The sequence below is a fragment of the Corylus avellana genome, chromosome 1, assembly GCF_965113065.1.
Source record: "Corylus avellana chromosome 1, dhCorAvel1.hap1.2, whole genome shotgun sequence".
Lineage (NCBI taxonomy): Eukaryota > Viridiplantae > Streptophyta > Magnoliopsida > Fagales > Betulaceae > Corylus > Corylus avellana.
In genome coordinates this window covers 19,085,075-19,101,971 of record NC_142490.1, presented here as the reverse complement: position 1 = coordinate 19,101,971, position 16,897 = coordinate 19,085,075, and the positions used below count along the sequence as shown (strand labels likewise).

General features: G+C 34.6%; 1 pseudogene; it reads right to left on the bottom strand.

Annotated features, from left to right (window-relative positions):
* Positions 1 to 16,049, bottom strand: LOC132169356 (putative LRR receptor-like serine/threonine-protein kinase At1g07650; annotated as a pseudogene).
* Between the last annotated feature and the right edge of the window lie 848 nt (positions 16,050 to 16,897).

The following is a 16,897-nucleotide window of genomic DNA, read 5'->3' as shown; positions in this document are numbered from 1 at the left end:
TTAGTGAGAATCAAGATTAACTCGATAGAGATCCTGAGCAGATGTAGAAGTAGATCCAACCCAAGTCTTATCTGATGAATTCATAAGGCTCTCTATTGCACTTGTGCTCATTGGTACTGGCTGCAGTTGTTCAAACTGGTCTCTTAAGCCACTAAACCCCAATTCATCGCCATATATACTCGAATCCAAGGCGGCTTCATCAACAATGGTTTGGCCTTCGAGCATGCTTACAACCGAAGACATGGTAGGTCTAAGTGCTGGTGATGGATTAGTGCATAAGAGTGCTACTTTGATCATTCTAATTGCCTCTTCCTTGTTTAACTCAGAACCCAACTGTGGATCCACCAGCTCCATTAGATTACCCTCTCTTTGTAGAACAAGGGCCTATGATAAGCATAGAAAAGAGAATGGAAATGAAAAGTAGCAAATCAATAAAAGAGAATAAAAAAGCAACTATACTCACATAGAAGAAAAAATACAGGTCGATAAGCTGAACTCAGGTGTGAAGTGAACAAGGCAGACAATTTCAACATAATTTAGTTTATTTTGCTGCTTGAGACTAGAGTAAAAGATTAGGATGACCAAGTTGAGTGGAAAGAGACAAGGAAGCAACTAGGTCTCCAAAATTTATATAGTTGCGTATATTAAAAGAAAAGATCAATCTTACTCAATCTAGAAGGCATACATAATTCTCATTTGATCGTTATTTCATGTTGCTCTTCCCAGCGACCAGGGACGGAGCCAGGAAATTTTATGGGAAGGGGCCAGCCAAAATTTTTTTTTCGGTTCTTTAGAATTTTTTTATTAAAAAAAATTATTTTGGTTGTTTTTTATGAACTAAAGACTACCGTAAGAGCCAAAAAAAGTGAACATTTGAAAGTAAGGGCCAAAAATAAAAAAAACTTAGTGGGTATGGACCAACAAAATTAAAAATAGGGGCCAATTTTTTTGTTTGGAGGGGCCAAATAACTAAAATTAAAACTTTAACCTTACTTTTTTTACTTTTTTAATTTTTTTATTATTTTTTTTACTTATAATATTTTTTTTCCTTATTTTGGGGGGGGGGGACCATGGCCCACCCCGGTCCCCCCCTCCCTCCGTCTCTGCCAGCGACAATTTCCAACGCAACAACACCAAAATTATAAACATCTGCTTTATAGGTTAAATAACCCCACAATGCATATTTTGGCGCCATGTATCCTCTACAAATAAGGATTATATTATCACTTAGATCATTAGTATGATTGCTCAGGGAAAAAGGAAAAAAGTTCATATTCAACAAAGTCCAACATCAAGAGAAACTTACGTATCAAATCATATTTCATTTGCATTCAAAATTCAAATATGCAATCAATAAGGTTCCTAGAATTGAGCGATAATTTTCATTATGTCAAAGATACAGAAAATTATTGTCAGCAAGGAAGAAGAACATTTCATGACTCTTGCAACTTGTAAGTTGAGAACTAACGTAGTCATGTACCAATAGCTACACAATTTGACAAGTCATCGGGCTCAAGTTCAAGGGGGACTGGTTCTTATGATTCTACAAGATGTCAATAATTTCTTTTCCCTTTGGAAACAGTTGTTTGTTAGATCACTTTAAATGGCATGCATTAACATGTTTTTTTGGGTGTAGGATGAGAGAATAATTGAAAACAATTTTATTTCTATCATTTTTTTTTCAAATTTTAGAGGGAGTTAGCTTTTAGGGCTAGCATTTGTGTTAATAGTTGAATGGAAAGATTTTTCTTCCTTTTGCTTTTCTGTATCCTGCAATTTTTACTTTACGTGGTCAGCTAATTGTTTAGTGCATCATGTATTGAGGCATTTAATAACTATAGTACATGTTTGATAAAGCTAAGAATTTCTCTATAAGCATGATGTTGCAAATGTAGACAGCTAACGTATAAAAATCCAACCATATACTTATTCCAAGACGTCTACAGTACTTAATCCTTGGGAGGCCAAAAGAAAAGGAAGAATAGAATGACAAAAAAGACTCCGTATTGAAGGAAAGAGAGAAAAAGGTAGCTCACATTGTTCTAGCAACTCTGGTGCTGATGTGGGTATTATCCTCTTCATCAAGCTTGGCCAAACCGAAGTCAAAAAGGTCCCCATCCAGTAGAACATTGGTAGATTTGATGTCTCTAAGAACAATTCTTAGTGGTGATTCCTCATGCAAGAAAGTCAGACCTCTAGCTATGCCGACACATATTTTCTGCCTCGTAGGCCAGTCCAATTTTAAGCAATATTCCTCTGCACCTGCATATTTTGTAAATAGCAGGATGATTATTTCGTTCACTAAGATCTTGATATACACCATTCGCAGTGCTAAGGTCTTATGCTCTCTAAAGTCAACATAATTTTTATTTTTTTGATAAGTAAAAGTCAACATAAAATACTAAATAAAAACATTAAGCTTACCAAACAAAGCACGTGCCAAGCTATTGTTTTCCATGAATTTATATACCAAAAATAGTTGATTTCCTTCAATACAGCATCCATACAATCTAACAAGATTTGGGTGCTGTAAAGCAGATATCATGCCTATTTCATTTACAAATTTACGATTTCCTTGTTTTGATGTTGGAGAGAGTTGTTTAAGAGCAATTATAGTGCCATCTAACAGTATACCTTGCATTAAGAATATAAATTTTTCAGGTACGTACTCGAGGTTTTCCTATAAGTTTCTGTTACCAATAGGAAAGGTACACGCAAAATATTCAGAAAAAAAAATAGTAAAAAAGAAAGTGAAAGAAGAAAGAAGGAATATGAAATCCAGGATACCTTGTAGACGGATCCAAAACCACCTTCCCCAATCTTATTTGCAACATCGAAGTTGTTAGTGGCTACCCTGATTTGCTTAAAGGTAAAGAAACCAGTTTGCAGATCCAATCTTTTCAAAGCTGTCAAAATAGCAAGCTTAAGGGTCTTGTTTGTTAAGTGACAACACGTTCCCCCACATCCACGGCACTATTCCCTTGTCCAGGCAAGTCTGACCATGATGCAGTTACACACCTGCAGACCGTGTGTATGGGAGAAGCCAATTTATATTAAAAGACAAATATGCCCTTATGAAAAATAGAAAATTAATGTTCATCATTTCTTCATCTTCCTGCTCCCTCATTCGTTCTTCCGCAGTTCATCATTTCTTCCTCTTCTTGCTCCCTCACTGGAGTGCGAAGAACAGAGAACAGAAGATTTACTCACCGGAGGCGCACAGGTTCAAATACAGAACCCAATCACCAACCCGATGAAGGTGCGGCTGATTCCCTTTCCTTGTTGATCCTCCTATATGCTGAGACAGAGAATGGGGGAAGGAGAAAGAGAATGGCGGAAAGAGGAAGGAGATGGAAGGAGGAGGAAGGGGTGACTGTTGCTGGGGAAGAGGGGTAGAAGTTTCTCTCTGTGAGACGGGAGGGAAAAATTTGGGTATATAGAATGCTAAAGGGGAAAAATAGGGTTTATTTACAATGTTAATTTTCAAACCGAGCCTATCAGCCAGCATCAGTCTGTTTGTTTTTCAGACTGTACCTGAGGTCTACAGTGCCGTGGGGTTTGCCAACAGTGCTGTGGGGTTTGCCAAACACCCCCAAGATGTTTGACTGAATCTTAAAAAATAGTTAGACTTCTTAATTTTGTATCTGAATGCCTATAGAGTATCTAGATGATATTTGAGATAACGATACCAAGCAATGCAACTAAAAGAGACTAACTCCAGCTACTACACATAAGCTTGCTCAACCTAGCTTATGTGACTTTATGGAGATGTGAAGATGAATCAACTTGATGTCAATTATCATTTCCCTCTTTCATCCTTGAACTAGACTGATCCCAAATGTATGCCCAAGAATGAAATTGAACTATCTAATCATTGCTCACATAAATATTGCCATCATTTAAATAAGCAATGAACTCAAAATTTACATGGTAAACTGGTGAGCTTATTTACAAACATCGTTAAATTTGCATAAACCTAATTTCATTGAATGTAAAGTGCCGCAAGTATTATTGAGATTGGTTCATATCATATGCACTCTTGTAGCTGCTTGTGATGGTTCTATTGTTGGATGCTGATTATTCATCTAGGCGCAAAGAAAGAAAAAATTGTCTGCAATAGAGTACCAAGTCTTTCGAATGCAATACAATGTTCTCACTACTCTAATAGTTGGACAAAAGGAAAGTTTTTTTTTAATCCTTTCTACATCCAGATTTGCATAGTATTTATTACCTTTTTCTCTTGATATCCTGCCTCCCAGACAGCCTTTCCACCGAAGAATGCCTAAAATTGGAAGAATAACAAATAATGCAAGAACTACAGCTCCGATCACAATGATTATCTTCCATTTGCTCAGTCTGGAATCTGTATGAAAAGAAAACTTTCCAAGAAGATTACTCATAAGATTGCATTCTGCTTTTTGTGTTGTATGTGAAGGAACACATTTATGTGATCAATCCAAAACAAGATGTCATAGGATGTCACATGGATGCAAGCTACGTTAAGGATGTCCAAAATATGGATTGTACTTCCACCAAATTGCAAAGTGGCTTATTTTAAATATAACTTTGTATCCAACAATTATGGAATTGCTTGCAATATATTTGCTATTCATCTATGATTCATCATCAATCAGCTCTAGATACAAAATAAGTCGAAGCTCGTAGGGAACCTCAAGCTGCTCTATTTCATTCAATTCCATGCACATCACAATTCCATTTATTTAATACCATTTGGTGTCATTAAGATACGATATGTTGTTTCTTGGGATCCCTCTCCCCTAGTATTGGTACTTATCAGGTATAAAATAGATCTGCTTATTTTTGTTACCTACAAACAGAACTCTTCAATCCTATTGTATCGTTGATTAGATATTTCGCTAGATAAGAAGTTTTGGGGTTTTCTAGGGTGTCAGTACCTGAAATGAAAATGTGTTTGAGAGAGAGAGAGAGAAAGAGAGAGAGAGAGAGCAAAGTACTAACATGTCAACCAGAAAAAGAATGACTACAGAACCAACTACATTACTTACTAGACTCCACAGAGATAGCGGATATAAGAGGACATTAGGTTCCTCTTTTTGGAGTAGCTGTTGTCCCTTTCCCAGCCCAATGAAAGCGAATCTCTAAACTTTTATTAGTAACTGGAACTGATCTAATGTTCTTAATGACTGGTATATAAACCCCTTCTGCTTCCTTTTCAATCTCAAAATCTTTCAGCTTCAGTTCGCCCTGCAACATATTAAGCAATCAAACCAAATCATCATCAACAAATAAGGAGGGCATAACTGATTTGATTTAGTACCTGAATATAAACATCAAATATCCGTCTTCCAAGACTGTAAAAGGATTTGTTGCCTCTAATTACTATCTCCGCAAAGTGAAGTCTCACAGTATATTTTCCATTTGCTAAGCAACACAAATAATATGTGAGAGAAATGGGAGAGAGGCGTGCATTCATGTACAATTCATAGTCATGCATTTTGAGTGTCGATACATTATTTGCTATATACATATGGCTGTTCATGTCCGTGTTCTGAAATTGTCCAGTGCTACTAAATCCCCAGTTATCTTTTGGATAAAATTTTGATGGATCTCCACGGTCTGTATCCCCTTCATAACTTATGCTTCCAATAGCTGCTCTGCTTCCTCCACAATTAATATACAGTGAATGGTATTCTGCACAAAAAACAGCAGCATGTTAATGGTGTTCACATACAAGCAAACAAAATGGAACAAAAAATAATGTTAAATGATTAAATATTTAACTGACTTATTCCCCCATTGAAAATTATCAAAGAGGAATGTCCAAGAAAATTGAAGCATATACATTGTAATTAGATTCAACAAGATGTCTAAATGTATATTACCTTCTGAACATTGATCATCCTCAGGGCACGCACCAAGCATTCTTGATTAGTGTAGCAAAAGAAAGAAGCGTTAGCTTCTGTAAAATAAATGTATGAAAACAGATCGAATGATACTTCAAGGTTTAATAAATCAGAAGCTTACGAGTTTTCTAGTCCATGAAAGCTTTTGAACAAATTCCTGATGAAATGACAAACAATATTTTCCACAGATTAGAACTTAAAAGAGAGCATAGTGTTTCAACGCTATGGTAGGCTGGAGCTAAACAAAAAGGAATAAAAAAGAAAAAGAAAAAAGAATATTCTTACAAGGTTGTTCCTATACAAGTATCTTCAAATGTTTTGGTCAAGTTATTGTAGGAAAGATCGAAGGTCCTACAAACAAACAAACACATTATTCTTCTGATGTAATTCCTCTGCAGGCCCAAAAAAAGAAAAAGAAAAAGGAATACAGAAGATAAAAATAAGGCTTGTACAAAATTTTGTAAAATTTAATATGAAAAACATATTGTTTACTGTTCCTGATCCATCTTGGAATAGTCCCACTGAACAAGTTGCTTATTAGATACCTATTTTAGTAAGCAACAAAATGACAACGTGGTTAAGCCTACCTTATATCACATTGTGGTGAATCTCCTACTTTGTATGATTAGACAACTCGTTTGATTCAATAAATAAGGAAGCTCCACAATACATAAAATAAAATAAAAAAGGAAAAGCTGCAAGGCCTCCTATGCATCGCAAAGTACACTAATTTCTCTCATAAATGTAGATAGCTTACATATTAGTCAAATTGTTTGGAACTTCAAAGTCTGGAATTTGTTTTTCCAATCTGTTGAAACTAAGATCCCTGTAAGTATATAACAAGAAATATGTCATGGAACAAAGTTTTTCAGTGACAACTAAACCAAACATGGTAAACAAATAAAATTGGAGACTTTTTTGTTAGAATATATTCTTAGATTTGATTTTATATTCTTACATTTCAGCGCTTTGAAATCCATGAGTAATCAACTCCAGACCGATAACATTGTATGATAAGCATTAGCATATGTCCTCTGTTTCTAGTATAACATCAAAAACTTTTAGTAAGCATTTATTATTTGAAGAACAATTTTAATTTTTATACAGATTACTATAGAGGTCACTTATCCAAACACAAGTTATAAATGACAAAGATAATTTTTTAATTTTTTTTTATATAGACTTGTTTGCTCATATAGTATTACTCATATTACTTGCTAAAAACCATTAAACTAGTTTTGCTCCCAAACTACAATTTGGTTTAAGATCTTTATTTATTTTTGTAAATTCTAAAAACGACTCCAAACGACACAAATAAGAGAGTTGAATAGGTGTATGTAAATAATACGCGGAATTAAAAATTAAACAATTATACAACCAAAATATGTAGAACAATAGATCACAGAGACACAAATATTTTGGTTACGAAGAGGAAACTATTTAGAGAACTCTCTAAAATGTATAACCTCTCCGGGGCAGCCAAACCCAGGAAATCAATCAACTATAAAAGAATAAGGATTACAAGAAGTTTACACTTACAAAACCTTTGCAATTGACACTCCCTGGCATAAGACAAGCGACCCACTTGACTTCTACCGCAGTAGCCCTTTCCAGAACATCTGGCACAATCCTTCTACTTGATCTCCTTTACCGGAACTCCGGTAGACTTCGGTTGTATATGATCAGTGATGAAGACACAACCTTTAACTCTAAGAGAGACTAACCCTAACGCTCAATATCTTAAACCCTCTCTTAGCACATAGAATTCTTATGTGGAATTCCTTACAATTTCGTGCACAACAACTCTCTATATATAGACTACAAGAAAACCTAGTACTAGTTGAAATGGAAAGAAAAACTAGTTCTAGTTGGAATAGGATTCATCCAAATTTTCTTCCTTATCTTGCGAGACGATTTTGGCATAGCTAACTTTCGAATTTTGAAAATCTTATTTCACAAAGATTTGTATAATTTTGTGTTATCTTTCCAATGCCGCTGATTTCATCTCAATCCGATTCTCGAGCCGAAAGTTATGGTCCGAATACTGATACATGTGCAGGATACAAAATTTAATCAAATCCTATTTTAACTCTAATTAAAGAATTCCGATTTGATTAAATTTAACCATATCATATCGATCTTCTAGGTCTTCTCTTGACACAACACCTCGTGTATGCACTGCTGATGGGATTGCAGATGAATGTATTTTGTCACTAAATTTGGCAATTCAAAACTCAACAAACTCCCCCTTTGACAATTCTGTGACAAAATTTATAAGTTACATCTGAATAAATAACTCCTGTTTCCTGAAACACTCACAAAACATATTAAACGTATGTGGAATAGAAATACCCAATGTACCAATAATATAATAGATTTGAATAGAATATAATCATGAATAGCTCACCAAATCTGTTAAAACACAAAACAAATATCATTCATAGATGCAACAAGTATATCAAAATCAAAATCATCTATGGTGTTCTATCTATTCCTAGTCTGCACTCTCTAAAACTTTCTCTCCCCCTTTTTGTCATGAATGGACAAAGGGCAGTAAAACACCAATAAGCCCAAGGAAAGTCAGAGAAACATAAACATGATCAAAACTATGAATGCATAATGAGTGAAATGCAAGAGCATGATAAAAAAAAAAAAAAAAAAAATTCTCCCTCAGTGAATGACATAAAAAAAATGAAGAAAAAATTCATAATTTTTTATTTTTTTTTCTCCCCCTCAATATAAGACTCATTATGTCAAATACACTCACATGATAAAACATAAAAGACTCATATATTAAGCAATGATTATCCGGTAATATCTCAAAATGTCCAAAATATACATGAGAATAAAAAAATATGAAACAAAAGTTTTTTCAACACAAGCAAAGCAACATGTTTCACTCGACCCATGCTTGTGTGTTGTGTGTGAAAGCTAACCATCAAGTAAGTTTATGAACTTACGAGGTGAGGGGATAGGCTAGCAAGCCAAAACTTAAATTACCTCATGGGAAGATTGACATGTATATTTAAACAAAAGTCAAACCTTGCTAGAGCCGTGTCACCCTCATCCAATACACTTTCCATGTAGTAATAGCACATACTCAAACGTTGTCCGGTAATGACCGTCTCTTTCCACAATGAATATGGTCACAACTATTTCTATAGGGACAAGTTGAGCACAAATAAGACACAGTGAAATAGATTCATTTTGGAATATGTTCTTTTGTTTTCTTGTTTCACTATTTTTCTCTTTGAGAATGTGTCTTTAATCATTTAGTGCTTAAAACAAATTAGAGGAATGCTGGAATTTCTAGGTCCTAGGTTCAACTAGCATTTGGTCAATTTGATAGACACTACTAGTCAATCTTCCTCACATGGTTGCCTAACATAACTCACCCTTAAGGCCAAATTCATACTCAATTTAAGCTTAAATGTGCACAAGAGTTCAAGCATAGGTAAAATGTACCATAGAAGCTTAAGCTTAGGCACAACAAAAAAAAAAAACAGTCCATTGATACATATTCATCTCATGTATAGTAAGTACATTCTGAGATATAAGGAATTGGATCCATGAAGTATACATGAAAAGTTTATGGACTATCAAGATGCAAATGACAAAAATAAGGAGACAACCTAAAAATAATATTTTTGCCTTTTTGAATTTTTTTTTTTTTAAAAAAAAAATAAGATAAAATGCACAAAATTAATGCAATGCATATGCATAACTGAAATTAGAAAAAAAAAATGCAATGCAATGCAATGAATGCTACATGCTCTAGGACATGAAGAAATATGCAAGACAACCAATCCTAGATATGTTATGGACCACCTTACTTTAGGTGAGTCCACCACCACTCCCTCTTAAAGGGTGAATGGTATCAACCTTCCTAACCCAAACCTTCTTAACCTTAGATACAGATTTATGACTCTTGTCAAACTCATCTAACCTAGATAACACTCCCCTCATCATTATGCATGGCCCCTCAAAACCTTTCCTAGAATAGGAATTCTCACTCTTATGCTCACAGGGTTTCAACTTAAAACAGTTAGATCGAATATGACCAACTTTGCCACAATAATGGCAAGTAGGGACAAATTTCAGAGAAGCTTGTCTCATATGAGGAGGGATGTACATATACTTAGATCTATACAAACATGACTCTACACCACCTTTTTATTTCTTAGGAGCAGCCTTTTTATTCCAAGGTCTTTGGGATTTCAACTTAGAACAATTTGGTCTAATATGACCAATAATCCCACAATGGTGGCATGTAGGAACAAACTTTGCATGAGTTTGTTTCCTTGAAAGAGCCTTGAATTCGGGCTTCACACTAATATTCATACAAGAAGTTTTGCCCTTATCCAAGCAAGGTATATTGGCTTTGACTTCTTCAACTTTCACATGCTTAACAAACAAAGTTTTTCTTTTAGAATTAGAAGCATATGAAGTAGAGGCACCCAATTTATCAATAAGCATAGTATTTTCAGATTTCAAAGAGTCAATTAAGGCATGTGATTTAGACAATTTAACAACCAAAGACTCTTTCTCATGCTCAACATCATTAAGCTTTTTAAGGGAAATTTGATGATGATGATTCAATTTAACAAATGTCTTAAAGAGCTTGTTATAGGCCATTTGAAGGTCAATCTCCTCATCAGAATCCATGCTAAGGGACTGAGGAGTATTCATAACAAAGGAGTCAAGAATCTCACTCAGAAATTTAATCCAAACAAAGTGAACCCGCTCTGATACCAATTGTAAATTCTAAAAACGACTCCAAACGACATTAATAAGAGGGTTGAATAGGTGTATGCAAATAATACGTGGAATTAAAAATTAAACAATCATACAACCAAAATATGTAGAACAATAGATCACAGAGACACAAATATTTTGGTTACGAAGAGGAAACCATTTAGAGAACTCTCTAAAATGTATAACCTCTCCGGGGCAGCCAAACCCAGGAAATCAATCAACTATAAAAGAATAAGGATTACAAGAAGTTCACACTTACAAAACCTTTGCAATTGACACTCCCTTGCATAAGACAAGCGACCCATTTGACTTCTACCGCAGTAGCCCTTTTCAGAACATCTGGCACAATCCTTCTACTTGATCTCCTTTACCGGAACTCCGGTAGACTTTGGTTGTATATGATCTGTGATGAAGACACAACCTTTAACTCTAAGAGAGACTAACCCTAACGCTCAATATCTTAAATGCTCTCTTAGCACATAAATTCTTATGTGGAATTCCTTACAATTTCGTGCACAACAGCTCTCTCTATATAGACTACAAGAAAACCTAGTACTAGTTGAAATGGAAAGAAAAACTAGTTCTAGTTGAAATAGGATTCATCCAAATTTTCTTCCTTATCTTGCGAGACGATTTTGGCATAGCTAACTTTCGAATTTTGAAAATCTTATTTCACAAAGATTTGTATAATTTTGTGTTAGCTTTCCAATGCCACTGTTTCACCTCAATCTGATTCTCGTGCCAAAAGTTATGGTCCGAATACTGATACATGTGCAGGATACGAAATTTAATCAAATCCTATTTTAACTCTAATTAAAGAATTCCGATTTGATTAAATTTAACCATATCATATCGATCTTCTAGGTCTTCTCTTGACACAACACCTCATGTATGCACTGCTGACGGGATTGCAGATGAATGTATTTTGCCACTAAATTTGGCAATTCAAAACCCAACAATTTTAAACAAAATCACTAATTTAAAAATAAAAAACTATTTGACCCCCTTCGGTTAGGATGTAAAACATGAAACTTCTCTTAAAGTTGCTTGTCAAACGTAAATCCCTTATTGTTATGTCAACAGTATGAAAGTGAACTTGTAACACGCACAATATCTCCAAACCAATAAGAAAACGTCGTGTCATTGAATATTTTTAGTATTGTCCCTCAATGTATGAATTATGTACTTATAATAAAAGGCTTAAATATAATAATAATTTTTTCCCAGGATGATCGTCTATACAGTGATAGGATGGGTAATGGTGTATATATTAATTCATGACATGGAAGATGTGACTATTTATAGACTAGATATGTTCACTTTATACTTTGAACCTAACCACAAGGTAGTTGTGTGTGCATGCTAAATTTCAAGTTGCCTGTTTGTGCCTAATCACAAAGGGAAAAAATATATTTCTCCCTTAATTTTCTAACGTTGATACCTAAATATATATGTCACCAACAAAAAAACGAAAGAAAAAAGAAAGGAAAACTCTTATTTTTCTATGTGTATGAATGTGTTGACAATGTAATAATTTCATAATAATGATAATCAAAAGGATATATCTCCCTTAGGAGAACTGCATTTACAATTTTCCAAGATGTGTCATATTAGGCATATATGCAGGGATTTCTCCAGATATGTTACAGCTGCTCAATGTCCTGAAATATAAACCGAATTTGTATGATCACAATTCATGAAAAATGCATTTCAATCATTCTAATTCCCTAGCATTTTACGATCACAAGAATGACTCACAATTCCTTCAGATTTGTCATGTTTATTAAGGAAGGAAAATCTGAACCTTCTCCATGCAAGTCACTGATCCTTCTGCATACAATTGCATAATTAAGGAATTATTGAAAATAAAAATTTACAGCAACAATGCAACTCAAGAACTATTAATTTTGAAAGCTTAACTCATAGTTTAGTTAGATTTTTCAAGACAGATATGCTACAAGGGATTGGCCCTTCGAGACCGCTACCTTGGATATGTCTGTCAATGACAATACATCCTCAAACTTTTACGTCAAAGGGACTTAGAATGAATAACAGGACAACATACTTACAATTTGTCAAGTTTCTCCCAACTTCGGAAATAATCTGGTATCTTTCCTGTGAAGTTGTTACTACTAATTCTACTGCATGTGGCCAAGAATCTAAGAAATTAAATGACATAAAACTTGAGGATTTTTCTAGGAGAAATCGAATGTTATCATAAGTACGGTAGTGTAAAAGGTTACAAAACACTTAACGTTCTTTTAATTTTTTCAAGTGGGTGAGAGTCGTGGGAAACTTTCCTATTAGATTGTTAGCACTAAGAGTGCTGCAGTCACCAAAAGGAAAGTTCATATATAGCAACTCAATTGTAAAGTGATTAAGTGTGACAAGAAAAGTCAAATAAAAAATGAGAAGGAAATACTGACAGATTCTCCAAATTAACCAATTGTCCAAGCTCAGGTGGAACATTTCCAGAAAACATATTGTTCTCTAAGCTCCTGAGTGTATAATACCCTTATAAATTAAAGCAGGGCTAGACCAAACAAAACTATGACACAATCTTAGTGTGAAAAAAATTGGACATAATAAGAGCATACAAATATTGAAGAGTGGTGATGTTTCCCAAGTAGTTTGGAATTGGTCCTGATAAATTGTTCACACTGAGGCCCCTGCAGTGAGTTCATCTAATGCAATAAGAACCAGAATTTAAAAGTTAACCTTGCACAAACCCCAAGGGGTTGGCCTAGTGGTGCAGGCCTCGGTCTTTGGTGATGATGAACCATCAAGACTGAGGTTCGAATCCTCATAGTGCTACCAAACCCTTGGGGCCACGCAACCAAGTCTTGCCTGCCTGTATGGATGGTGTAGTTTACATGGACCCGAGGTTTATACTCAAGGATGGGTACACGAAGTGACCCTGCCCGTAGGAATTCCTCCTAAAATAATAGCTAACCTTGGAAATGAACTGACAAGTCACTTACAAAAATTCCAACTTCATAGAAGCCCATTCACTAGGTATATTACCACAAAGGTAGTTGCGATTGAGATCACTACAATCAAGAGAATTGTGCAATTAGAAGAAGAAATTAGTTTTTAGGTTCTAACAAGAAAAACAAATAATGGTTACTATTCTTACATTAGCTTCAGGTATGGTAGCTTCGCCAGAGCTGGTGGAAGTACACTAGAAAGATCCTGCCCTTTAAGAAATCTGTATGAAAATGATATTTACAGGTTACCCATAATCCCAATCAAATGTGCAACTTTCAAAAATATGACCTTGAATATGAATAATCGTAAAAACTCACTTCCCACAAACAACAAATGTATTAATTTTATGTTCTTACATATATTTCTGTTTTGACCCATTTCATATTCATTCCCTTATTCAACACGATTTCTTATTCTCCAAGGTACTGTACTATCAAAAACTATAGTTCAGAGTTCTAGCCATCATTAAATTCTCCAACATACCCATTGAATCCCCTTGACGGTTTAATTCATGGTGTTGTTATGGATCTGGTTTCCACATCGGTGTGGCAGCCATTGCAGCTAACCTCAAAGAAACCAGAATTCTAATGCTTTGGTAACCGAAACGTATTACGGGTCATACTCGACGAATTCCGATAGGCCTGTCCGCCTGTTGTATAGGCCTGTCCGCCTGTTGTAGCCGGCCGGCTAAAGAAACTGTGAGCTCTCTCTCTCTCTCTTCGCCGACAGAGAAATGCTAGACTACTGATGATGTCATCGTTTTTTTTTTTTCCAATTAAAATTGACGTGCCTTTTAAAATTACAATTAATAGTCACATAAGGGTAACGCTTATCATTACTTGTAATGTTATAAGTGCTAATAAATTTTCTCACTTTTTTATTTTCAAATGTGACGTGGTTGAATTAGAATTTAATAATGATTTATTTCAAATTTAATAATAATTTTAAATGACACATCACTTTTAAAGATTAAAGAGAGACAAAGGTCTTATTTATAATATTACTTGTGGACAACCTACTGCCAACAACCTTTACCACCAAAAAGTGAGAAAAGATTGAGAGAGAAACAAGTAATATTTTACATTACCCTTATATCACCCTAAAGGTGATGTGAAGTGGTCCGTGTACTGCTATCACTCTCATTTCCTCGTATCTTTCAATTCTAAGACTATAAAAGCGCAAATAATTGCTAATCGCTATTTATGTAATAACATGCAGGTATATATGTGAATGCGGTTAATAATTGGATCCGCCTAATTCACTAAAACAACTTCATTTGTTAGTGATGAATGTCATTATTTTTTGAATTGTATCAGCCTAATTCACTAAAACAATGTCATTTGTTAGTGATGAATGTCATTATTTTTTGAATTGTCATCATAAATAAAATATTAAGAATTAACCCAAGCATAGAAATTAATCGACCCTTTATTTGGTCCTAAATATCAAGTGAAAGGGGATAGCTTACATGTTTTCTACGTGGCAAACACCTCCAGGGTAAGAGCCATTGCAAACGACACTGTTGTTGTACAACGGCGTTGACTCCATCATTTGTGTCGTCCAGCTAGAGCTTGTGTCGTTGATGCATGGGTCTATGTTGAAATTCCAGTCTTTTTTCCCTTATTGCCCACCTATTTCCCTCAGGGCTTCCACTGCACCATCAATATTCCTTACAAAGTTATTGAAAACTTACTTTATGCAAAATAATAGAGAATATGTAATAAAATACCATTTTTAATATACTAGTTTTTAATTTGACCCTCTAATATCTGACTGAACTAGCAAATAGTAGTTATTCATTTTTTATTTTTTTATTGGAGAATGTTAGCTTGTTCTAGGAGTCTCTTACAAATTGATCATGATAATTTGCATAATTTTACAAACTGACGTGACAATTCACATTTTAAGTTGACATGGTTAGTATTATGTGAGATTGTAGCTAGCCTCTATTTATAGAATCTTTCGAGGGTGCTATAGACTATAGTGCTCGGTCAATCAAGCCATTTTTCGTCGCATTACTGGATGGCTACCAAGTGTCTTAGTTGATAGTGTTTGAGTACCCTCAATTGACCAAGCCTTCATGACTCGCATTTAATGCCAGTTAAATCAAGTCAAATCAAAGTCAAGCTTGATTGATTAAGTACGTGCTTACTGAGTCAACCGGGATTAGAATTTTTTTTGCCAAAATTCCAAGTTGCCATGTGCCTTGTCTAAGTTGATTCAGCATATTGCTCGGTCGATCAAGCCCATTGCAGGAGCTCCCTAAATTTACGTTCCTATCTCTCTCGGGTCCTTCCGTTCTTAATTGATAGGGTGATATTATGCTCATGGTAGTAATTCGTTCCTAACTTGAGCTATAAATCTTGGAATCGCGCATAAGACCCTAATATGAAAACCTCTCTTGGGTGTGCACACGGCCATTGTCATTGAGCTATCTCAAGCTTAAAATCCATCATTTGCTCCTCCAAAACCCTATTTTAAGTAAGCCTTACGATCCAACAGTTTGTTTAATATATTAACATGAGGATAAGGTCTTAATATATGGAAGAAAAATTTAGTGTGTATATATATATATATATAAAGTGAGGCCCATCATGTTGAATTTTTAACTTTATGAGGGGGAATGACGGAAAACTCGATTTGAACCTTTATTATGATACCATGTTAAATTACTATTTATTATAAAAGTTTACTTAAAAAAAGAAAAAAAGAAAAAAAGAGAAAAAGAAAGAAGAAAACTTTACTACTGTAATATTTAGAGTGTCCTACGTTACAACCACTAACACTTATGCATGGATCATCCATTCCTTGCACTACACATGCATGTAATGAACTCCACATGTAATTCGCCCTTCTTTTGAAACCTCCTTAATGTGTCGGCAAGAGAAGGACGGATTAGTTAGGTTTCTTGGCAGCAGGTTATTGTTCGAATTGTTAGCTCGAATAAGAATGTACCGAATAAAGTCAATTTCTTATATTTATTGTCTAAATAAATAAATAAAATAATAATAATAGATAGTTATGCCCTCCACACCATAGATTAAGGTTCGAATTCCCTTACTCAGAGTGAGGGACATTTTTTTTTTTTTGATATGTTTGCATAAAGAGAGGAAAATGGGATAAAAGGATTCGAACCAATAATCTTTATTTCATGAAACATGATCTCCAGTTAGTTAGAACTACTTATTAAAAACGAGTGAGAAACAATTTAAGTTTTCAGCGTTTTCTAATTAATAGTTATTGATATAAAAATACATGGAATAGGACAA